The sequence below is a fragment of the Oncorhynchus gorbuscha genome, linkage group LG21 (assembly GCF_021184085.1).
Source record: "Oncorhynchus gorbuscha isolate QuinsamMale2020 ecotype Even-year linkage group LG21, OgorEven_v1.0, whole genome shotgun sequence".
Classification (NCBI taxonomy): domain Eukaryota; kingdom Metazoa; phylum Chordata; class Actinopteri; order Salmoniformes; family Salmonidae; genus Oncorhynchus; species Oncorhynchus gorbuscha.
In genome coordinates this window covers 36401529-36426282 of record NC_060193.1, presented here as the reverse complement: position 1 = coordinate 36426282, position 24754 = coordinate 36401529, and the positions used below count along the sequence as shown (strand labels likewise).

The 24754-nt window shown below is 41.1% G+C and overlaps 1 protein-coding gene across 2 annotated transcripts in view; it reads right to left on the bottom strand.

The window, feature by feature from the left end:
• The window catches only part of LOC124008664 (CMP-N-acetylneuraminate-beta-galactosamide-alpha-2,3-sialyltransferase 2-like), a 34737-nt gene extending 18853 nt beyond the window's left edge, over positions 1-15884 (bottom strand). The window contains exons 1-2 of one of the 2 annotated variants that reach the window (XM_046320146.1): positions 15816-15878; positions 11632-11745 (exon numbers count right to left, since the gene is read on the bottom strand). The gene's annotated coding sequence lies outside the window, so the exon portion shown is untranslated. Of the gene's footprint in view, positions 1-11631; positions 11746-15815 lie in introns of both variants that reach the window. The other variant, XM_046320147.1, reaches the window with a different exon arrangement.
• Positions 15885-24754: the final 8870 nt, after the last annotated feature.

Below are 24754 nucleotides of genomic sequence, written 5' to 3'. Positions count from 1 at the left end.
CTTGTTTTGTTGTCTGAGTGCCGTACTCAGATTATTGCATGGTGTGCTTTTTCAGTAAAGCTTTTTTGAAATCTGACACAGCGTTTGCATTAAGGAGAAAATGATCTAAAATTCCATGCATAACACTTGTATCTTTTAGCAATGTTTATTATGAGTATTTCTGTAAATTTGATGTGGCTCTCTTCAAAATCACCGGATGTTTTGGAACTACTGAACGTAAGGCGCCAGTGTAAACTCTGATTTCTGGATATAAATATGAACTTTATCGAACAAAACATACATGTATTGTGTAACATGAAGTCCTATGAGTGTCATCTGATGAAGATCATCAAAGGTTAGTGATTAATTTTATCTCTATTTCTGCTTTTTGTGACTCCTCTCTTTGGCGGGAAAAATGGCTTTGTTTTTCTGTGACTAGGTACCGACCGTACATAATCGTTTGGTGTGCTTTCGCCGTAAAGCCTTTTTGAAATTGGAGACTGTGGCTGGATTTACAACAAGTTCATCTTTAAAATGATGTGAAATACTTGAATGTTTGAGGAATTTTAATTATGGGATTTCTGTTGTTTTGAATTTGGCACCCTGCACGTTCACTGGCTACCGTCCCGAATATCCCAGAGAGTTTAAAAAGCTGTTAACCTCTCTGGGACCGTTCGGGACGTGAGCGTCCCACCTTTCAACAGCCAGTTGAAAGGCTGTTGAAATATCCCCCTGTCCGGGGGTATCATCGGATAGGGCCACAGTGTCTCCTGACCCCTCCTGTCTCAGCCTCCAGTATTTATGCTGCAGTAGTTTATGTGTCGGGGGGCTAGGGTCAGTTTGTTATGTCTGGAGTACTTCTCCTGTCTTAATCTGGTGTCCTGTGTGAATTTAAGTATGCTCTCTCTAATTCTCTCTTTCTCTCTCTCTCGGAGGACCTGAGCCCTAGGACCATGCCTCAGGACTACCTGGCATGATGACTCCTTGCTGTCCCCAGTCCAACTGGCCGTGCTGCTGCTCCAGTTTCAACTGTTCTGCCTGCGGCTATGGAATCCTGACCTGTTCACTGGACGTGCTACCTGTCCCAGACCTATTATTTGACCATGCTGGTCATTTATGAACATTTGAACATCTTGGCCATGTTCGTTTATAATCTCCACCCAGCACAGCCAGAAGAGGACTGGCCACCCCTCATAGCCTGGTTCCTCTCTTGGTTTCTTCCTAGGTTTTGGCCTTTCTAGGGAGTTTTTCCTAGCCAACGTGCTTCAACACCTGCATTGCTTGCTGTTTGTGGTTTTAGGCTGGGTTTCTGTACAGCACTTTGAGATATCAGCTAATGTACGAAGGGCTATATAAATACATTTGATTTGATTTGATTCCGTATTGAGCGAGTCACTGGTACTTCCTGCTTTAGTTGTTGCTTGTAAGCAGGAATCAGGAGGATAAAGTTATGGTCAGATTTGCCAAATGGAGGACGAGAGAGCTTTTTATGCATCTCTGTGTGTGGAGTAAATGTGTACTAGAGTTGCTTTCCCCTTTGGTTGAACATGTGACATGCCTGTAGAAATGAGATAAAACGGATTTAAGTTTGCCTGCATTAAAGTCCCCGGCCACTAGGAGTGCCGCTTCTGGATTAGCCTTTTCTTGTTTGCTTATGTCCTTATACAGCTTGTTCAGTGCGGTCTTAGTGCCAGCAGCGGTTTGTGGTGGTAAATAGACAGCTATGAATAATATAGATGAGAACTATCTTGGTAGATAGTGTGGTCTACAGCTTATCATCAAGTATTCTACCTCAGACGAGAAACTTCTCAAGACTTCTTTAATATTAGACATTGTGCACCAGCAGTTGTTGACAAATAGACACACCCCCGCCCCTCGTCTTACCAGAGCTGCTCTGTCCTGCCGATGCGCGGAGAAGCTAGCCAGCTCTATATTATCCGTGTCGTCGTCCAGCCACATCTATGTGAAACATAAGATATTAAAATAGCACGATTGGAACCATTTCCTTGTTTGACCGCTAGGTTTTGGGGGTATTATAACTCATACTGTGGTACTCTATAGCATTCACCAGCCACCTTCTCTCATTGTTATTATAATAATACTTTATTTAACTTGTCTAGCGCTTTCTCAAAGAATCTAAAGTGCATAAAAAGTTAAACAAAGTCGGCCCTCGGATTAAGTTGAGGCAGTTTGGGCTGGAAAGGCAGTGTAGGTTCACTGGGGGAGGCTGATGGGACAGCCAGGGAGAAACAAAGACAGTCTTAAAAACTGGCCCTGTTCTTTTCAACAGAGCTTGACAAATCACTATTTGTTACATGAGCACACATGTGTCCTTTACATTGGGGTGTGGAGAGATGAATGAATACTCTGATTAGAACATCTCAAAGGCTTTCCATGCTGAAAACATCTGCCTTGCAGAGTGAATGGATTTGATTTTAATAACAATGGTAGATTCAAGCTAAGGGTCTGTTCATTTTTATAGTGCTCTTCCTTAGTGTATGAAGAAGAGCTAGAAGAGCACTTCCTTTAACCTCTTCTTGCAACTGTTTTTATTGTGCAGAGGTTGTTGACACTTCCATCAGCCTGGGTGATGGAAACACAATTCCCCAAAATATCACTAGTGCTTTCATTAATATAAACTCTTCGAGATACCTCTGTGGTGCTGTTTGTTTTTGGTTAACCACTAAAGGACAGGTTACACAAAATATAGAAAATATTGTTTTCTCCACTACAGCACAATGTCCTATGGCTTGGCTACAATTCTGTCAACGTTCATTCACGGGGACATCCAAGCTTTTCAAGATCCTCCAAGAAAACTTTCCGTACACTACATTCACAGAGCGGGTTTCCCGTTAATTTTATGGTACAGAAGACCATCCCCCATAACTCTTATAGGGTGGATAATTGTGTAATATTTTTCTGAAACTAATTTGAAACTATACCTATAGTCTATAGGCTAAATAAGATTTAGAAAAAAATGATGATTGTATCAAGTAGGCTACGTGCAACTCAAAGTTGCTACATTGTAATTTGTATATACTCTTTTAGTGGTGGGTAGGTTACACAAAAAAATATATCACGTCTTCCCCATTCTGGGAGGGATTTCTTACAATGCAATTTAAAGACCTTTGGAGTGGGTTAGTATCTTACTATACATTGTGATACAATGGGCAATTGGAATGGATTTTGAGTCAACCATGATTAGCCTGTACCTATGTCATGAAGCACAGATTTAAATCATATTTACATAGATTCATTGACCGATCTTAGGGTAATTTAAAAATAAAACATTTGTTTTATTTTAATACTATAAACATACAGTAAAAAGCATATAGCTGCTACCACAAGTGTCTAAATAGCCTAATGGGGTTCTGGAACAGTCACAATTAGCCACACCTATGCCAATCAATACAATGAGAAATCAATTTAATGTTTACAAAAGAGGGTCAACAACTTATTCTGCTCATTTTGCACACCAGAACACCTACACTATACACCCTAGTTCTGACCATTCTGCCTGCTTTGATCCCGAGTCTGCCTGCCGTTCTGTACCTGCCTGACTCTGACCCAATTACAAACCTCTGCCTGCCCTGACTCAGAGCCTACCTGCTGTTCTGTACCTTATTGACTCTGCCCTGGATTCTGGAACTCTGCCTGCCCTTGACCTGTCTTTTGCCTGCCACCTGTTTGGGTAAATAAACATCTGTGATTCTAGCTGTCTGCATCTGGGTCTTATCCTGAGTCCTAATAGTACGAACTGGCCATGACTGACCCAGCAGACCAGCTCCACAATGCTGTCTCCCAGCAAGGAGCCACCATTGGAAGACACAAGGAGTTACTGCAATGCCTTATGGAAGGACTCCATACCCTTGTGAACACCATGACCAGGCGTTCAATACATTGCTGGAGCAATTCTGCCAATTCCCTACAAGGCAGCAAGCCACACCAGTAATTCCTCAGCAATGCCATCACCAGAGGCGCTTCTTCCCAGCCTGCCCCAGTGTCCCGAGAACCCCGCTTACCTCCTCCTGAGCATTACGCTGGAGATTCTGGAACCTGCCGGGCCTTTCTCTCCCAGTGCCCCCTCGTCTTCGAGCTGCATCCTTCTTTGTTCCTCTTGGACAGCTCAAGCATAGGGTACATCACAATGCTGATGTCCAGGAGGGCACTCGCCTGGGCTACGGCGGTGTGGGAGCAACAATCCGTCATCTGCATCAGTCTGGAGGAGTTTGTGGCGGAATCTCCATTTTCCAGAAGAGATGCTGCTCATAAACTCCAGCTACATCAAGACGCCCGTAGTGTGGCAGACTACACGGTGGAATTTTGCACGTTAGCGGCTGAGATTGCCTGGAACCCAGACACATTGTTCAACATGTTCCTTCACAGATCATCAGAGGTGATCAAAGATGAGCTCACAGCCTTGACCTCCAGATCGATAGGCAGCTACGGGAACGTAGGAGGGAGAGGGAATGTGTTCCTTGTCGCCTTCGCTCGCCCTCGATTCCCACCTCGACTTCGAGGAACACCGAAGGCAATTCCGAGAGACTCCGACGTCACCCGAGTGCTCACGGGAATCGCCGAGGGCGGTGGTCTCGCATCCTCCAGAGCCCAAGCTACTGGGAAGGGCTCGATTGTCTCTGGTTGAACGTTTACGCAGATTGAACACCAGGAGCTGTCTACATTGTGGGACAACAGGACATTATATTTCCACATGTCCATTGAAAAGAACAGGCTCATCAGTAGGAACGAGTACTCTGGTGAGACGTACGGGGAGTTTCAAATCCCCCATTACTCGCACCTCTCTCCAAAACACCCTGTTGTGGGGTGACCAGGCCAAATCACTCCAGGTGTATATGTATTTATTATGGATCCCCATTAGCTGCTGCCAAGGCATATATACAGTACCATGTGTACGTGTGTGTGTATTGTGTGTGAATGCGCCAATGTTTGTATTGCTTCACGGTCCCCGCTGTTCCATAACGTGTTTTTTTATCTGTTTTTTTTTACATCTAATTTTACTGCTTGCATGAGTTACTTGATGTGGAATAGAGTTACATGTAGTCATGGCTCTATTTTTAGTACTGTGCGCCTTCTATAGTCTGTTCTGGACTTGGGGACTGTGAAGAGACCTCTTGTGGCATATCTTGTGGGGTATGCATGTGTCGGACAGTAGGTCAAACAGACAGCTCGGTGCTTTCGACATGTCAATACCTCTCATAAATACAAGCAGTGATGAAATCAATCTCTCCTCAACTTTGAAAGATTCACATGCATATTATTAATATTAGCTCTCTGTGTATATCCAAGGACCCGCCATGCTGCCCGGTTCTGAGCTAAATGCAATTCTCCTAACTCCATTTTTGTGGCACCTGACCACACGACTGAACAGTAGTCCAGGTCTGACAAAACTAGGGCCTGTCAGACATGCCTTGTTGACAGTGCTATCACGGAGGTAGAGTAGAGCCAACCATAGACATACTTCTCCCCATCTTAGCTACTGCTGTATCAATATGTTTTTGACCGTGACAGTTTACAATCCAGGGATAACTTCAAGCAGTTTAGTCACCTAAACTTGCTCAATTTTCGCATGATTTGTTACAAGATATAGTTGAGGTTTAGGGTTTAGTTAATGATTTGTTCCAAAGGTGTTAGCCAGACAAGTGATTAACTACGATGTAAAAAGTAATTGTTTGTCTGGCTACAACATAACACAATCTGAAGTCATATAGGGCAGAGTCTCACAAGCATTAGAAACAGCATTGGGTGTGGATACGGTGGGAATGTGGATCTGAGCAAGTGTGATGTCATACATTTTTGTGGATCTGTATGTAAATGTTAAGTTGTCTATTGTTTTTGTCAATGTATGTTTTTATTAGTCCCAACAACAAAAAAAGTCAAATAAAAAATGACAAGAAAAGTAATTGTTGACTTTATTACAGACTGCTCAGGACTTTTTAAACCCAGGCTGCTTGTGGAAACTCACTGATAACAGGATCGTGGTCTTCAATGACAAAAAACTTTGTTTCGCCAGCCCAGAGAGAAGTAGGCCCAAGATCTTCTCTTCAAAGTGCAGGTATAGTTTGAAATGACCAGGCTGGTGGAGCCTCAAATGCTTATTTATTTTTAGCCTGAAACAGTCAAGTTATTCACTAAACATTCTTCTCTCCAGATTCACAAGGTGACATCACTTTAAGACTCTGCCAGCGGTCTTCCCAATACCAGTCTACAAGATAGGCAAGAAGGCATTCCTTCCCAGCTTCAATGAGACCAGAAAGTCCTTCATTGACTTGCAGCCTGTAAGTTTAAATAGTGGATAGACATAAGGTAATTGATGGGGAAATTAGATGATGGCATTTTGTAAACCTTGAATGAAAGGAGCAGCATTCAAAATCTGTTACGCATAACTGCACACTCCAAGACATTAGATAGGTTTCCATCCAATGCAAATATTCTAAAATCTGCTTAAAACAATATGCCTATGTGCGTGATGATGTAGTGCACATAAAAATAACTTTTACCGTTAAATCCCCATTCACCGAATAGCAAAAATACAAGTTAATGGGTTTCCATCGCATGGTTTTCTCATAAACGGTTGTGTTATTTCACAAATGTGCCCTCTCTGGTCTTGACACGTGCACTCTAGCCAACAGCTCACACACAGTGGCGGTAGGCTATGTACATTATGAGATTAATACCGATCATCATGTCAGAAGAATTAGACCCTCAATACTTATTGGAATACTTATTAGAAAGAAGCATCAAGCTCATCACCTTGCACATTCATATCATCGGGTGACTCTACGTTTACTTCGATATGATCAAATCAAATTGTATTTGTCACATGCACCGAATACGAGCCCCTAACCAACAATTCAATTTTTTAAAAATATGGATAAGAATAAGAAATAAAAGTAAAACGTAATTAAAGAGCAGCAGTAAAATAACAATAGCGAGACTATATACCGGTGTGTACCGGTACAGAGTCCATGTGCGGGTGCACCAATTAGTTGAGGTCATATGTACATGTAGGTAGAGTTATTAAAGTGACTATGCATAGATGATAACAACAGAGAGTAGCAGTGGTGAAAAGGAGGGGGGGAGGGCAATGCAAATAGTCTGGGCAGCCAGTTGATTAGATGTTCAGGAGTCATATGGCTTGGGGGTAGAAGCTGTTTAGAAGCCTATTGGACCTAGAATTGGTGCTCCGGTACCACTTGCCGTGCGGTAGAAGAGAGAACAGTCTATGACTAGTGTGGCTGGAGTCTTTTACAATTTTTAGGGCATTCCTCTGACACCTCCTTGTACAGAGGTCCTGGACAGCAGGAAGCTTGGCCCCAGTAATGTACTGGGCCGTACGCACTACCCTCTGTAGTGCCTTGTGGTCAGAATCCGAGCAGTTGCCATACCAAGCAGTGATGCAACCAGTTCTCAATGGTGCAGCTGTAGAACCTTTTGAACATCTGAGGATCCATGCCAAATCTTTTCAGTCTCCTGAGGGGCTATAGGTTTTGTCATTCCCTCTTCACTATTGTCTTGGTGTGCTTGGACCATGTTAGTTTGTTGGTAATGTGGACACCAAGGAACTTGAAGCTCTCAACCTGCTCCACTACAACCTGCTCCACTACAGCCCATCAGTGCCATAGGAAGAATCCCGGAATATATTCCAGTCTGTGCTAGCAAAACAATCCTGTAGTTTAGCATCTGCTTCATCTGACCACTTTTTTATTGAACAAGTCACTGGTACTTGCTCCTCTTAGTGCCAGCATCGGTCTGTGGTGGTATGTAGACAGCTATGAAAATACACATGAAAACTCTTTAGGTAGATAGTGTGGTCTACAGCTTATAATGAGATACTCTACCTCAGGCGAGCAAAACCTCAAGACTTCCTTAGATATCATGCACCAGCTGTTGTTTACATATATGCATAGTCCGCCACCCCTTGTCTTACCAGATGCCGCCTTTCTATCCTGCCGATACAGCGTTTACCCAGCCAGCTGTATGTTGATAATGTCGTCGTTCAGTCACGACTCCATGAAGCATAAGATATTACAGTTTTTAATGTCCCATTGGTAGTTTATTCTTCCTCGTAGGTTGTCAATTTTATTTTCCAATGATTGCACATTTGCTAGTAGAATTCTCAGAAGGCAGTTTGACCTCCATCCTCCTTTTCTCCGTCATCTCTTCACGCAAATGACAGGGATTTGGGCCTGTTCCCGGGAAAGCAGTATGTCGTTCACGTCGGACTCGTTAAAGGAAAAAACTATTCTGCCAGTTCATGGTAAGTAATCGCTGTTCTGATGTTCAGAAGTTATTTTCGGTCATAACAGCAGCAACATTATATACAAAATAAAATAAGAAAATAAATAAATAAATAAATAAGTGACAAACATCACAAAAAAATAACGTAAAAACACAATTGGTTAGGAGCACGTAAAACGTCAGCCATCTTCTCCGGCTCTGTCTAATCAATAAGTTATCACTTGACTCATGTAAATAATTCTGTAGTTGTCCCTTTAAACATCCTAAGGTCAACATCTCCATATTGTTCACATTTCTCTCATGTAAATGTTGTAGCTACATAAAAAGATTAAACAATTTATTTTGGAAATATCCCGTCTTTGATATTTTCTTCATTACCATGCTGATGATTTCAAGTTGTATTGGATTTATTTTCTGTCTGTTAAAGACATTGAGTACATGTTGATTAGTATATTTACTACATTTAGTGTGTTGAATTTTTTTCGGAAGTAAGTTCATTTAAAGTTATGTGATTTGATTTATGTAAATACATTTAAGTATCGTTTAACACACAGTAACCAAAAACCTGATTTAATTTATATATTCATACTGAGTTTGCAGCAAACAGAATGTTCATAACAAGTTTTCCAGAATTGTTTGCCAGAAGTTCACAATTTGCCTAAAATTTACCACAACATTTTGCCACAAAACAAATTTTCATGTGAAAATATGCGGCAAATTGGCTGAAGGTTTTTTTGGTAAGGGTTGTTATGATTCTCAATGTTCCAATAACTAGAAATAATGACAAGAATCTGCCATGTGGGGAATCGTAGGTGGCTCGTTTCAGCATTCAGCGTCTTGTTTTGATGTGTTTTGACTGATGTCATGTCAATGCTAATTCAGCTGAAATTCACCTGTTAGCTAACCAACAACTGTAACAATGTATTTGAGAGACAAGTGCTCATTGTGAAAATGTATTTGTTTTCAATAAACATTGAGACTAAACAACCAACCCGTGTGTGGAGAATGGTGTTATTTCTATCAGAAAGAAAATCCAAAGTATATATTGTTCCACATGGAATCGATAGGTTGCGCGGCCTTATTCATAATTTCATCACAAGTAAAGGTGTTGGAATTATGAGGGAATTTAGTCAAGGTCAGAATACGACTTATCTGTAGACACACCTCCGCCACACCTTAATTTGTTTGATCTTCACCCCAAACGAATAGCGGGTGAAGAGCATGCTATTCTCATGCTTAAATTCAAGGTCAGAATACACATAGAAAGTATTCACACCCCTTGACTTTTTTCTGATTTTGTTGTGTTACAGCCTGAATTTAAAATTGATTAAATGTTGATTTTAAAAAATCACTGACCTACACACAATACCCCATAATGTCAAAGTGGAATTATATTTTTTCGAAATGTTAACAAATGAATTAAAACTGAAAAACTGAAATATCTTGAGTCAATAACTATTTAACTCCTTTGTTATGGCAAGAGTAAATAATTCAGGAGACATCTTTTGCTAAACAAGTCACATAAGTTGCATGGACGCCCTCTGTGTGCAAAAATAGTGATTATCATGATTTTTTGAATGGCTGTCTCATCTCTGTACCACACACATACAATTATTTGTAAAGTCCCTCAGTCAAGCAGTGAATTTCAAACACAGATTCAACCACAAATCAATATCAATATCAATATCAGTATCAATACACCCAGTCAATACAAAGATACAGGCGTCCTTCCTAACTCAGTTGCCTGAGAGGCAGGAAACCGCTCAAGGATTTCACCATGAGGCCAAATGGTGACTTTTAAACCATTTGCAACAAGGCACTAAAATAATACTGCAAAACATGTGTCAAAGGAATTCACTTTTTATCCTGAATACAAAGTGTTATGTTTGGGGAAATCCAATAAGGACATTACTGTCACGTTCTGACCTTTATTTCCTGTGTTTTGTATTTAGTTAGTATGGTCAGGGCGTGAGTTGGGTGGGCAGTCTATGTTTGTTTTTCTAGGTTTTGGGAATTTCTATGTTTCGGCCTAGTATGGTTCTCAATCAGAGGCAGGTGTCATTAGTTGTCTCTGATTGAGAATCATACTTAGGTAGCCTGGGTTTCACTGTGTGTTTGTGGGTGATTGTTCCTATCTCTGTGATTGCACCAGATAGGACTGTTTTGAGTTTTCACATTTATTGTTTTTTGTAGTCAGTTGTTCATGTGTACCTTAACGTATTAAAAAGAACCATGGACACTTACCACGCCGCGTATTGGTCCTCTGATCCGTTTCGCCTCTCCTCTTCGGAAGAAGAGGAGGAAATTCATTACAGAACCCACACACCAAGGACCAAGCGGCGTGGTAAACAGAGGCAACAGCAGCAGCAGGAGAAGCGACAGGTGCAGCAGGAGCAGCAGCAGCAAAGGCAGCAGCAGGAGAAGCAACAGATGCAGCAGCAACAGCAGCAGGAGCAGCAGCAGCAGCAGCAGTGGGAGAGGCTGCACTATTTGGATAAATGGACTTGGGAGGAGATCCTTGACGGGAAAGGACCCTGGGCAGAGCCAGGGGAATATTGCCGCCCCAAAGCCGAGCTGGAGGCAGCAAAGGCAGAGAGGCGGCATTATGAGGAGCTAGCATGGCAGAGCGGCTGGAAGCCCGAGACGCACCCCCAAAATTTTCTTGGGGGGGGCACAGGGAGAGTGTGGCAGAGTCAGGAGCCAGACCTGAGCCAACTCCCCCTGTTTACCGAAAGGAGCCATGGATGTTATCAGAGCTGTCGGCGAAGCTGAGGGCTGAGTCTGAGAGGGTCGAGGAGTTATTGGACAGAATGGAGGAGAGTGAACGGATGGGAGATGAGGAGACACTCGAGGAGGTGTTAATAGAATTGGGGGAGTGCGAAGAGAGAGAGCAGTTGATTTGGCGTAGTATGCAAGGCATTCGCCCTGAGGTGTGTGTCCCCAGCCCGGTACCACCAGTGCCGGCACCCCGCACCAGGCTGTCTCTCCGTCCCATCAACACAGGTGTTCCCTCTAGTCCGGCGCTGCCAGAGCTCCCGCTCCTCAGTAATAAGTGGCAAATGTTACACAATCAAGGTGTGGAAAGCACTTAGTCTTTACCCAGAAAGACTCATCACTGTCAATGTTGCTTCTACAAAGTATTGACACAGGGATGTGAATACTTATGTAAATGATTATTTCTGTATTTAATTTTCAATACATTGGCATGGTTTCATTGTCATTATAAGGTATTGTGTGTAGAAGGTGAGATTTATTTTACATTGAATCCATTTTGAATTCATGCTGTAACACAACAACATGTGGAATAAGTCAAGGCGTATGAATACTTTCTGAACACTGTATCCCAGTTTGCTTTCAGAATTTAAAACCATGGAAAGTGAGGTCATTTCCTACCGTATTCAGTTGTCAGTCCAAGTGCAATACTTTCTTGGCAGGCCTTCTCCATATGTTTTGAGGTCACACAGTCATACTGTAGGATGGGCCCGTCGGGTTACTGGAAATACTGATCTATAAATCAGCAGGCAAATGACCTCAAAACCTAATGGTGCTTATCTCCTTGCTTGGCTTCCTTCCTGTGTCTGGTTTGTGTAGTGCCCAGATAACAATCCATTAAATGTAGAGGTACTGTTCTAAGTGCAAGGGTTACACAAATTGAATTAGCTTGACGTTAATTTGAAAGATAAATTGACTGCATAGAGAAGTACACCTTGTCTGACCAATACATCTTCTCTGTAATGAAGTACCATGCCATACAGTTTGGGGCACATAGGGGTTTGTATTACATTTTTGGGACAGCATATACTGTTCTCTGTGTTGAACTTTGGATTTGCAAACAGCTGTTACGCACTGTTGAACAGGATGTGTTCTATCTGATGAACTGTGCTGTCTCACAGCTTTATGATTAGAAAGAAACAAATAAAGAACCATTTTAAGATTGGATGGGACTCTTTGAAAACATTAAAATTACAGTTGAAGTCGGAAGTTTACACACACCTTACCCAAATACATTTAAACTCAGTTTTTCACAATTCCTGACATTTAATCCGAGTAATCCCTGTTTTAGGTCAGTTAGGATCGCCACTTTATTTTAAGAATGTGAAATATCAGAATAATAGTAGAGAGAATTATTTATTTCAGCTTTCATTTCTTTCATCACATTCCCAGTGGGTCAGACGTTTACATACACTCAATAGGTATTTGGGAGCATTGCCTTTAAATTATTTCACTTGGGTCAAACGTTTCGGGTAGCCTTCCACAAGCTTCCCACAATAAGTTGTAGGCCTCCTTGCTCGCACACGCTTTTTCAGTTCTGCCCACACATTTTCTCAAGGATTGAGGACAGGGCTTGGTGATGGCCACTCCAATACCTTGACTTTGTTGTCCTTAAGCCATTTTGTCACAACTTTAGAAGTATGCTTGCGGTCATTGTCCATTTGGAAGACCCATTTGTGACCAAGCTTTAAATTCCTGACTGATGTCTTGAGATGTTGTTTCAAGATGAAAGAAATGAAAGAAACACTGGAAACACTAATCTCCCTCACTAGCTTTAAGCACCAACTGTCAGAGCTTCTTACAGATTACTGCACCTGTACATAGCCCACCTATAATTTAGCCCAAACAACTACCTCTTTCCCAACTGTATTTAATTTATTTATTTATTTTGCTCCTTTGCACCCCATTATTTTTATTTCTACTTTGCACATTCCTCCATTGCAAAACTACCATTCCAGTGTTTTACTTGCTATATTGTATTTACTTTGCCACCATGGCCTTTTTTGCCTTTACCTCCTTTCTCACCTGATTTGCTCACATTGTATATAGACTTGTTTATACTGTATTATTGACTGTATGTTTGTTTTACTCCATGTGTAACTCTGTGTCGTTGTATCTTTTCGAACTGCTTTGCTTTATCTTGGCCAGGTCGCAATTGTAAATGAGAACTTGTTCTCAACTTGCCTACCTGGTTAAATAAAGGTGAAATAAATAAAATAAAATATATATCCACATACTTTTCCTCCCTATTTTGTGAAGTGCACCAGTCCCTCCTGCAGCAATGCACCCCCACAACATGATGCTGCCACCCCCGTGCTTCACGGTTGGGGTGGTGTTCTTCGGCTTGCAAGCCTCCCCCTTTTTCCTCCAAATATGAGATGGTCATTATGGCCAAACAGTTATATTTTTGTTTCATCAGACCAGAGGACATTTCTCCAAAAAGTACGATCTTTGTCCCCATGTGCAGTTGCAAACCGTAGTCTGGCTTTTTTATGGCAGTTTTGGAGCAGTGGCTTCTTCCTTGCTGAGAGGCCTTTCAGGTTATGTCGATATAGGACTCGTTTTATTGTGGATATAGAGAATTTTGTACCGGTTTCCTCCAGCATCTTCACAAGGTCCTTTGCTGTTGCTCTGGGATTAATTTTCACTTTTCGCACCAAAGTACGTTCATCTCTAGGAGACAGAATATGTCTCCTTCCTGAGCGGTGTGACGGCTGCGTGGTCCCATGGTGTTTATAATTGCATACTATTGTTTGTACAGATTAACCTCTTGCTCCTACCTGGCACGCAGGCGTCCCATCTAGACAACTGGAAATGCAAATGCGCTACGCTAAATGCTAATAGTACTAGTTAAAATTCAAACGTTCATTAAAATACACATGCAGGGTATTGAATTAAAGCTACACTCGTTGTGAATCCAGGCAACAAGTCAGATTTTTAAAATGCTTTTCGGCGAAAGCATGAGAAGCTATTATCTGATAGCATGTAACACCCCAAAAGACCCGCAGGGGACGTAAACAAAATAATTAGCATAGTCGCTACACAAACCGCACAAATAAAATATAAAACATTCATTACCTTTGACCATCTTCTTTGTTGACACTCCTAGATGTCTCATAATCACTATTGGGTCTTTTTTTAGATTAAATCGGTCCATATATAGCCTAGATATCGATCTATGAAGACAAAGAAAAATAGCGTCTTATAACGTAACGTCATTTTTTTTAATTAAAAAAGTTGACGATAAACTTTCACAAAACACTTTGAAATACTTTTGTAATGCAACTTTAGGTATTAGTAAACGTTAATAAGCGATCAAATTGATCACGAGGCGATGTGTATTCTATAGGGGTACGTCTGGAAATAATGTCCGGGTAAATCTCAACCAAAATATCCGGTCCGAGACCTGAAGAAATCGGCTGTCTCTTCTTCGTTTGACCAAGAAACAAAGCCTAGGCAAATGACAAGACTGTTGACATCGTGTGGAAGCTGTAGGAATTGCAATCTCGGCTCCAGGTAATTTGCTTTCCCATAGACAATTCATGCAAGTGGCGCATTGATATATTTTCCAATTTTCAGTGATCAGATTTTCCTGCGCTTTTCGATGAAACGCACGTTCTGTTATAGTCACAGCCGTGATTTAACCAGTTTTATAAACGTCTGAGTGTTTTCTATCCACATACTAATCATATGCATATACTATATTCCTGGCATGAGCAGCAGGGCGCTGAAATGTTGCGCGATTTTTAACAGAATGTTTAAAAAAGTAGGGGGTAGGAGTAACAGGTTAACGTGGTACCTTCAGGCGTTTGGAAATTACTCCCAAGGACGAACCAGACTACCATTTTTTTTCGGAGGTCTTGGCTGATTTATTTTTATTTTCCCATGATGTCAAGCAAAGAGGAACCGAGTTTGAAGGTAGGCCTTGAAATACATCCACAGGTACACCTCCAATTGACTCAAATTATGTCAATTAGCCCATCAGAAGCTTCTAAAGCCATGACATCATTTTCTGGAGTTTTCCAAGCTGTTTAAAGGCACAGTCAACTTTGTGTATGTAAACTTCTGACCACTGGAATTGTGATACAGTGAATTGTAAGTAAAATAATCTGTCTGTAAACAATTGTTGGAAAAAGTACTTGTGTCATGGACAAAGTAGATGTTCTAACCGACTTGCCAAAACAATAGTTCGTAAACAAGACATTTGTGGAGTGGTTGAAAAATGAGTTTTAATGACTCCAACCTAAGTGTATGTAAACTTCCGACTTCAACTGTAGATAAATTACTACCTAGGGATAACACTGTTGTGTGGCGTCCACACTTGGCACCTGTTTTGATTGACAATGATATTGTGAACGAATATGATGATAACCATTGTCCATTTTCTCTGTTGAGTAACTTAGCCATACAATCCAAATAAGTCCTAATAATATTCATCATATTACAATCAAAATGCCAGCTTCACCATAATAGAAATGGAAACGGTTGAGAACGCACCATCTAATAGAGATTTTGTCTTTGCAACCTTGGCAAGAAATAGCAGCTGGACCAAAACCTCTGTGTACTTCTATCATGAAACTTTGGGTGGTTTGGCTGCTATTCCCAAGAAGAAAGCAACACACAGGAAATTACTCATGTTCAAAATTCACAGACATGCTTTTTAGTCAGTTTGTCTGAGTGAGAGAGAGAGAATATGAAAGTATGACTTTTTCTAATCAACTTGAACATATGTATAGAATGTCAAAAGAAAGAAAAATAACTTCTCTTTTAGTTTGAGAATGAGAGAAAAAGAGAGGCATGGTTACCTTGTTTGATGCCTGATAATGAGAGTCCTGTCTGTAGCTCCAGTCTGGCTGTATGTCCCATTCCTTGCGCTGTGGGGGAGTGTAATCTGCACAAAATGGTTTAGATTATGACGTGAGGGGGCATGTCTTTATGTGAGAGGCTCTTTTTTCTATACAATGAGCTGGAGCAGAGCATTTTTTGTCCACTTCAGTTCACTTTCAAAAGACTAATGCACTTCCCAGTCCCAAGCTTCATTCATACCTGGTTTTAATATGTGTCCTGTGTCCTGCTCCTGTTCACATTCTAATTGTTCCCACATTCTCAGACATGAGTCTACTCATGGTATTAAAATGTGTCTCTTATTCGTCCATTGTGTCCCCATTGTGACCAGATTTCCTGGTCCCTCCCTGTATGCAAATAATTTGACAGGTATTCTTTCAAAATAATATTTATTTTGACACATATTGATGCCATAAATGAATGGTGCCACCTGTCAATGATTTTAGAGGGCGGAGTTATGATTTAAATGGTTTTGCTGTCCAGATCCGTCTACACTTGTAAGATATCCAGACAATGTGTGCCTGAATACCTCCAAAGGTGGGCAGGAAGAACTGATCACAATCAGATCACAATTTGTCTTTTGATTGTCTACACCTGTCTAAAAATGTGGGCACAATCATTTTAGAACCAGGTATAATGGGACTCCAGTCATAGTCATTTGGTTCTTACATTTTGTCAATGTCATCAACCTGATCACTGAATGCATTGCTTCAATAGTCATTAGCAGTGCCTCTGAACTCATATTTAGGAAAGACTGACACTAAACAAATATGGAGACTGCAGAGAAAGTTGATTATTTTGAATAAGTATGGTGATGAAAACAAAATGTTGCTCTTAAAATGGGATTAGTATGAATTTATTCATGTATAATTATTTATTCATGAAGAAGTTATTAGCGATGACTTTTCATCAGGAATCGCTTGTCTGTTCTAATTCGGTTTAGAATTGTGCAACAAGGTAAATGATCTACAGCAATGGCTGTGTTTTTGTGAAAGACACCAGCTGTGAAGGCTGTATGATAAGCTGGGTGAAGAGGAGGTGGGGGTGGGGTACACAGAGCCAGTATGTGCCTGGACACCTTAGGAACTGATAAACAGGAGGAATGGGGGAACAAAGTCTTACTGTTGCCAAAGTGTTTCAATGCAAATTCCTTGAGGGAACATTCTGTGTGGTGCTGAATTGGTATATACAAGACACATAACAACATAAAACATATGAGGTTCAAACTTAACTGCCCACGGTGTCAAGGTGTTTTGGTGCAGAGATGGAGTGGTTTTAGGATTTGCCATCAGCCAGTGGAAGATGATAAGATGGAAGTGGTTATGGGTAAGATTTATTGTTCTTTTGTGTGGAGAGACGGCAACATGTACAGCCATGTCTGTGTCTCAGTCACGTCACATTACTCTAATACTGCTCTTTCTCGTGTTCTCGTGTGTGTGTGTGTGTGTGTGTGTGTGTGTGTGTGTGTGTGTGTGTGTGTGTGTGTGTGTGTGTGTGTGTGTGTGTGTGTGTGTGTGTGTGTGTGTGTGTGTGTGTGTGTGTGTGTGTGTGTGTGTGTGTGTGTGTGTGTGTGTGTGTGTGTGTGTGTGTGTGTGTGTGTGTGTGTGTGTGTGTGTGTGTGTGTGTGTGTCTAGATTGTGAAAATGCTGGTACGGCCAAACAAGGAGCTTTCACATAGGAGTTGTAAAATGAACCATATATCAGTTTCCAGTAAACAAACATCGACATGTTTCAACAAATCTTGGCATCCAGTTGCATAACCAGAGGGAATTGGGATGATGCATTATATCTGGTATTGTGTCGTTAAATTCATGAAAATAAGGATTGGGATGAATTCCTCATCAGTCATCCCATAGAGCACACAGGAAACATTGGTATGTTCCTCAAGGAATAACAACAGAGATATACAACGAGGGTGATGAATGATTCAAAACACATTGGAATGAGTTCGTAAAACTGAATTGTCATGCTGATTTACTGCTCGTATGTTTATTTTCTTCCAAGAAAAAGGGTAAATTCTACTTAGAACCCATAAGCTACAATTATGTGAAGCATAATGTACATGGATGTGAATCATTGTATACTTCCTCTAATTATTTTGCAGAAAAATCATAAGGCAAACGTGAGCGTGTGATGATGTTGACTTGACATCATCAACTTTAATTCACTCTGAACTTTGTCTTCCTTCCTATTCAGTGTACAGTCAGTCGCCCATTGGTTACATGTCTTCAGATCGACCATGACTGTAATTGTTCCCTTCCATTTTGGAAGGGCTAATGTAACCCAGACAACTGTAAAATGCCAGCCAGAGGAGGTGGAACGAGTGAGGAGGGGTCAATGAGGACTCTGCTTCAACGAGCACTGCTCTGTGGTATTTTTGTCATGTGTGGGAGTGAAGGTACCCGAGCCAAGAAAGCTCGAAAGATAGACATTACAACTGATATAACTATTTTTCCAAATGGGAATTACTCTGTTGATAGGTGTAGAATCATTTCTGTTTCCTCATCAAAAAGTAATTGATCTTTGCAACTTTACAAACTGTGATAGAGGCTGACACAATCATTAATTGGACCAGGGATAACTTAAGATTCTCAACATGGGAGAGGGTAAGAAAACATGCATGATTGTTTGTCCTGAGGGAGTTTGATTTCACAACTGCAGAGACATGACAGATCTCCCTGTGCTCCTCTGCTTCTCCATAATTTATGCGCCAAGGGGATATCTCCTTCAGTGCAAATAAGGTTATTTGATCAACTTTCCTAAATCAAACACAAAAAAAATAAAAAGAGAGAATGTCCAAGATGGTGCCGACAGAGATGGTCGCCTCGCTTCAGGTCCTGAGGAAACTATGCAGTTATTTGTTTTGTTTTTATGTATTATTTCTTACATTGTTAGCCCAGAAAACATCAAGTGTTGTTACATACAGCCGGGAAGAACTATTGGATAAAAAAGCGATGTCAACATAACAACATTACGACCAGGAATACGTTTTTCGCGAAGCGGATCCTTTATTTGAACCTCCACCTTGGACATGGGATCTTATCCCAGTGCCCGACCAAAAACAATGCGGTCGCCGCAGGAGAGGAATATGGAGCGGCCTACTGGTCAGACTCAGAAAGCGAGCACACCATTCACCAAGCATATTACTCGCCAATGTCCAATCTCTAGATAACAAGGTGGACGAAATTAGGGCACAAGGTGCTTTCCAGAGAGACATCAGAGATTGTAACATTCTCTGTTTTACAGAAATATGGCTCACTCGGGATATGTTGTCAGAGTCGGAACAGCCACTCGGTTTATTCATGCATCGCTCTGACAGAAACAAACATATTTCAGGTAAGAAGAAGGGCGGGGGTGTATGCCTTAATATTAACGACTCATGGTGTAATCGCAACAACATACAGGAACTCAAGTCCTTTTGTTCACCTGACCTAGAATTCCTTACAATCAAAAGCCGACCGCATTATCTTCCAAAAGAATTCTCTTTGATTATAGTCACAGCCGTGTATATCCACCCCAAGCAGATACCTCGTCAGTCCTGCGAGAACTTCACTGGACTCTATGTTAACTGGAAACCATAGCATATCGAATACGCAACATGGGCTGGTAGCATTCTGGATCATTGTTACTCTAACTTCCGCAATGCATACAAAGCCCTCCCCGGCCCTGCCTTGGGCAAATCTGACCATGACTCCATTTTGTTGCTCCCAGCCTACAGACAGAAACTAAAACAGGAAACACCAGTGCTCAGGTCTGTCCAACACTGGTCTGACCAATCGGATTCCACGCTTCAAGATTGCTTCGATCACGTGGACTGGGATATGTTCTGGATAGCCTCAGAAAACAACATTGATGTATACGCTGACTCTGAGCGAGTTTATAAGAAGGTGCATCAGAGATGTTGTACCCACTGTGACTATTAAAGCCTTTCCTAACCAGATACTGTGGATTGATGGCAGCATTCGTACAAAACTGAAAGAGCGAACCACCGCTTTTAATCATGGCAAGGCGGCTGGAAACATGACTGAATACAAACAGAACAGCTATTCTGATTCAACAGCTCAAACACAAGACTACAGTCTACAGTCAATCACGGATTACTGTAGCATTTAACACCATAGCATTTAACATCATAGTACCCTCCAAACTCCTCATTAAGCTCGAGACCCTGGGTCTCGACCCCGCCAAGTCCAACTGGGACCTGGACTTTCTGATGGGCCGCCCACAGGTGGTGAAGGTAGGAAACAACATCACCACACCACTGATCCTCAACACAGGGGCCCCACAGGGGTGCATTCTCAGCCCTCTCCTGTACTCCCTGTTCAATAATAATAATAATAATAATAATAATAATAATATAATAATAATAATAATAATATAATAATATAATAATAATAATATAATAAATAATAATAATAATAATAATAATATAATAATATATAATAATATATGCCATTTAGCAGACGCTTTTATCCAAAGCGACTTACAGTCATGTGTGCATACATTCTACATATGGGTGGTCCCGGGGAACGAACCCACTACCCTGGCGTTACAAGCGCCATGCTCTACCAACTGAGCTACACAGGACTGTGTATCCATGCACGCCTCCAACTCCAACTCAATCATCAAGTTTGCAGACGACACTACAGTGGTGGGCTTGATTACCAACAACAACGAGACGGCCTACTGGGAGGCGGTGAGGGCACTCGGAGTGTGGTGTCAGGAAAACAACCTCTCACTCAACGTCAACAAAACAAAGGAGATGATCGTGGACTTCAGGAAACAACAAAGGGAGCTTTAACTTCCTGATTGATGTCTTGAGATGTTGCTTCAATATATCCACATAATTGTCTTGCCTCAAGATACCATCTATTTTGTGAAGTGCACCTGTCCCTTCTGCAGCAAAAAAAAACACAACATGACGCTGCCACCCCCGCGCTTCACGGTTAGGATGGTGTTATTCAGCTTGCAAGCCTCCCGCTTTTTCCTCCAAACATATTGATGGTCATTATGGCCAAACAGTTATATTTTTGTTTTATCAGAGCAGAGGACATTTCTCCAAAACATACGATCTTTGTCCCCATGTGTAGTTGCAAACCGTAGTCTAGCTTTTTTTTATGGCGGTTTTGGAGCAGTGGGTTCTTCCTGGAATTGTGATACAGGGAATTATAAGTGAAATAATCTGTCTGTTAACAATTGTTGGAAAAATAACTTGTGTCATGAACAAAGTAGATGTCCTAACCGACTTGCCAAAACTATAGTTTGTTAACAAGACAATTGTGGAGTGGTTGAAAAATGAGTTTTCATGACTTGTGTATGGAGACTTCCGACTTCAACTGTATATACTGTTCTTCAGAAGTCACATAATTAGTTAGATTGCACACAGGTGGACTTCATTTAAGTGTCACATGATCTGAGTATATATACACACCTGTTATGAAAGGCCCCAGAGTCTGTAACACCACTAAGCAAGGGGCACCACCAAGCAAGCGGCACCATGAAGACCAAGGAGCTCTCCAAACAGGCCAGGGACGAAGTTGTGGAGAAGTACAGATCAGGGACGGGTTATTAAAAAATATCCCAAACTTTGAACATCCCACGGAGCACCATTATATCAATTATTGAAAACATTTAAGAATATGGCACCCCAACAAACCTGTCAAGAGAGGGCCACCCACCAAAACTCACGGACCAGGCAAGGAGTGCATTAATCAGAGAGGCAACAAAGAGACCAAAGATAACCCTGAAGGAGCTGCAAAGCTCCATAGCGGAGATTGGAGTATCTGTCCATAGTACCACCTTAAGCCATACACTCCACAGAACTGGGCTTTACAGAAGAGTGGCCAGAAAAAGCCATTGCTTAAAGAAAAAAATTGGTGTTAAAATCTATTTTAATTCCAGGTTGTAAGGTAACAAAATCGGAAAAATGCCAAGGAGGTAAATACTTTCGCAAGCCACTATTTACTGTGGCTTAAATATTGAGGATATTGAGACATGCAGAGAGTTAGTGGTGAGATACTGACAAATGGGGAGGGATAGAATCCTGGGGATTTCATGAGAGCGCTTGTGAGCTGGGTGGATGGAAAGGAAGCAAAGTTAGGAAAATTGCCACATAAACCACAAACTGAGTCATGATGACCAGACACATGGGTGGAGAGGCTGAGTCTGTCAATTACATTTGAACTCAATTTGTCTTATTTTTCATTGGGGTGGATTGAGTGTGGGAAATCAGAACTGACAGAGAACATGCAGACATGAGTAATCGTTCATAAATAAACCATACGTGGACAAATTGAAAAAATTGTAAGGGGACAGCTTATATGGAACTCAGAGTGGGAAGGCTACACTGATAAAGCAGCCTGCAGCTTGAAGGGCAAGTAGCCTAGCGGTTAGAGTCTTGGGCCAGTAACCGAAAGATCACTGGTTTGAATCCTAAAGCCGACAAGGTGAAAAATCTGTTGATGTGCCCTTACTCCAGGGTTGCTGTTGATAATGGCAGATCTTGGCCTTGACCCCTCCGTCTTTGAGGGTGTCTCTGGGAGATTTGGCATATGCAAAAAAACTTGTTTACAATTTACACTTGTATTAATACATATGTATACATGTGTAGAATAGGACAAATATAGCACCTAATTATAGATTGAGGGAAATATATCACACAGTATCCAGAATTTAGGACTGGCATCCTGTCATTACCATTGGTTGGTGTACCACACTGCATAGGCCTATGCCTTAAATATTTTTGCTCCAGTAGGTGGCAACCAAAATCAAATGAATGGCTGATATAAAATTAATACAACAGATACAACATCAAGTAAGTTCTTATGAGTCACTTTATATAAAATAAAACAATAAAAATTGTACAAGGAGAAAAAAAAAAGTTTAAACGTAAATGTTGTGGGACGTTGTGGGGATGTGCCCATTGAATTTCACCTAGATGGCAGAGGGAATCATAATGGAAATAGTTGTCGAATTTGAAACGAGAAGTAGAGTTGGAGAATATGAATGAAAAAGTATCAAAATTGATAAGTGTATGTTCGATAAGGATTTGTTTCTTCTTGGGATGCGATTTTTGAATATCAAAGTTTGGATGACCATTGTGGGAGGTACCCATTGAATTTCACCCGGATGGCAGTGGGAATCAAAATGGAAGTGGATGTTAAATCTGAAACAAGAAGTGGCTTTTGGAGAAGATGAATGGACATCAATAGCATCTAAGAACGGAATGAAAAATAAAAAAGTATTGAAATTGATAAGTGTATGTCGGACAAGGTTTATTTTTGGGATGCAATTTTTTTAATAAGTATGTTTATATGGGAGATCCGTTTGGGGTCTGGAAGAGGGTGAATCATTTGCTCTGAAAAGTGAAATCCATTAGAGATTTGTCCTGATTAATTGTGTCTGAGGAATAGAGGAAGAAGACAGAAGTAGAACTCGGTCCACGTAGAGATACCCAGTGGAGAACTGCAACAAGTAATTACATCATTATAATTCTGACACATAAAGAGCGGCAATTCGGGGCAAGGTGTTAGGGCTAAACAAAGCATACTTTACAAATGTATCCAACAGTACTTTTCTCTCGTGCACTCTCTCTCTCTCTCTCTCTCTCTCTCTCTCTCTCTCTCTCTCTCTCTCTCTCTCTCTCACTCTCACTCTCACTCTCACTCTCACTCTCTCTCTTTCTAAAATCCCCATCTTGTGTAACACGTGTCATATTGTGTTGGTCTGCTAGGGACCTGTTTCATTGTACTACGTTCTAATCATTAGACTGTGTGTTTGTTAATGTTTATCTTATATTATCATTTAGTTTGTTAGTAAATAAATAATCAACTTTATTGGTGTGGTAAGTACGTAATGATTTAGTGAGACCTGGGTTTGTGCAGATTTACGAATTATTCTATGTTCAGGATGAGACTTTAGAAGAAATTAATGAATTTGCAACTGCTTTAAAATCAATATTCTGATGTTCTTTGAGTTCATTTGGGAAACGCAAACTCATTAAACAAACTTTTCCCATGGTGCCCCAGGTTACTGAGTTAATGATTACCTGATTAATCTAATCACATAATTATAAACATAGTTAATTATTCGATAAACAGCAGTCGTCACATTAACGATATAAAGTCACGATACCATGCAAAAACAGATATCTCTAGCTTAAACAGACAGAATTTGATGTGGATTTGTTTAATGCTAATTAGATTTCAGTGGGGAGGAGGCGAGGGGTTAAGGGAGTCATCTCCAGGGTGTCGATGGAAGTTAAGGAGGATAAACTCGCAACGAGAATCAGAGGTATGGTAAGTGCCTTTCATTTGACCCGCTTGACGGAAGATTGGATTGAAGAACAGCCGTGCAGCAGTTGTGGTGGGGATTATGACCCAGAGTTTGTGGGGTGCCCTGTAAGGGTGAAGAAGGTTGATGTGGCAGTCCATCAAATCTCCTATGGGGAGGTAATCAAAATAATTGAGAGAGCAAGTGACACAAGTGTTGAAGAGATGGTAGTGTGGGGCACAGCACATAGTGAATATTTGTCAACCAAGAGAACCAGATACGCTGTATATAAAGAAAATGTATTTTGTATTTTTAGACTTACTTCCGGGTTGGAGCGAGTGGTCGCATCGGCACTTCGCTCCCGCGGGTAGTATAACTTTTTCATTACATTTCATTACATTTCATTATATTTCATTATAGCACAACGGTTTGATTTGTCTAATCTTAGCCATTTCTTCTCAGCTAGCTACATAGCCGTCTTTGTATCAAAGATAATTGCGTAATTATCGTATTTCGCCGTCCTAACGTAGTCTTCACTAGCCAGCTAGCTAACGTCCACTGATTAGCTGCACTGGAGAAACTATTACACTCAACTGAACGACTTGATTAGTGTAGTGTTAGCTAGCTA